Below are 1435 nucleotides of genomic sequence, written 5' to 3' on the forward strand. Positions count from 1 at the left end.
AACCACTTCCGTTCTACCTTAGATCGGGCGCATATCTCTTGGATTCCTTGATCAGAATCTTCGTGGTATAAGCAAGAATTGATGACGGCATTCATGGGAATCCGGAAAGTCTAACCTTGTCTGTGGTATTCCGAGTAGGATTCCGGGATTGAATGACTGTGACGAGCTTCAAACTCCTGAAGGCTGGGCGTTAGTGACAGACGCAAAAGAATCACTGGATTCTATTCCAACCTGATTGAGAACCGACAGATGATTAGCCGTGCTGTGACAGAGTATTTGGACCTTTTTCACTGAGAGGATGGGATGTAGCCATTGACAATGGTGATGCCCTACATACAGCTTGCCATGGAAAGGAGTAAGAAGGATTGAATGGATGTAGTAGAAAAACAGAGATTCAGAAGGAACACAACATCTCTATACACCTATTTGAAATTCCCACCATTGAATTACATGAGTAACTCTATCTTTATTTTCTGCTTTATTTAATTTTCGTCTACTATAATTTCTTAATACATTTGAATCCACCTGACTGGGATTTACAAGATGACCATAGCTTGCTTCATACCAACAATCTCTGTGGGATCGACCCTTACTCATGTAAGGTATTACTTGGACGACCCAGTACACTTGCTGGTTAGTTAAGCAGAGTTGTGACAAAGTGTGATTCATGTTTGAGAGCACCAAGTCTTTGGAGCCATTGTTGATGATCACAATTCCGCCCACCAAGTTTTTGGCGCCGTTGCCGGGGATTGTTCGAGTTTGGACAACTGACGGTTCATCTTGTTGCTCAGATTAGGTAATTTTCTTTTCAAAAAGTTTTCAAAAAAACTTTTTCTTTATTTTCGTTTTTCTAAAGAATATTTTCGAAAAAAATAAAAGAAAATACAAAAAAATCATAAAATCATAAAAAACCAAAAATATTTTGTGTTCTTGTTTGAGTCTTGAGTCAATTTTTAAGTTTGGTGTCAATTGCATGTTTTTAAAATTTATGCATTATTTTTTTTCGAAAAATTCATGCATTCATAGTGTTCTTCATGATCTTCAAGTTGTTCTTGGTAAGTCTTCTTGTTTGATCTTGATGTTTTCTTGTTTTGTATCTTTTGTTGTTTTTCATATGCATTTTTCGTTTGTTAGAGTCCAAGCATTAAAGAATTCTAAGTTTGGTGTCTTGCATGTTTTCTTTGCATCAAAAATTTTTCAAAAATATGTTCTTGATGTTCATCATGATCTTCAAAGTGTTTTTGGTGTTCATCTTGACATTCATAGTGTTCTTGCATGCATCATGTGTTTTGATCCAAAATTTTCATGTTTTGGGTCATTTTCATGTTTTTCTCTCTCATAATTAAAAATTCAAAAAATCAAAAAATATCTTTTCCTTAATTTTCTCATAATTTTCGAAAATTTGAGTTGAACTTAGTCAAAGATTTTTAAAATT

This window comes from Arachis stenosperma, chromosome 7 (assembly GCF_014773155.1).
Source record: "Arachis stenosperma cultivar V10309 chromosome 7, arast.V10309.gnm1.PFL2, whole genome shotgun sequence".
Taxonomy (NCBI): Eukaryota; Viridiplantae; Streptophyta; class Magnoliopsida; order Fabales; family Fabaceae; genus Arachis; species Arachis stenosperma.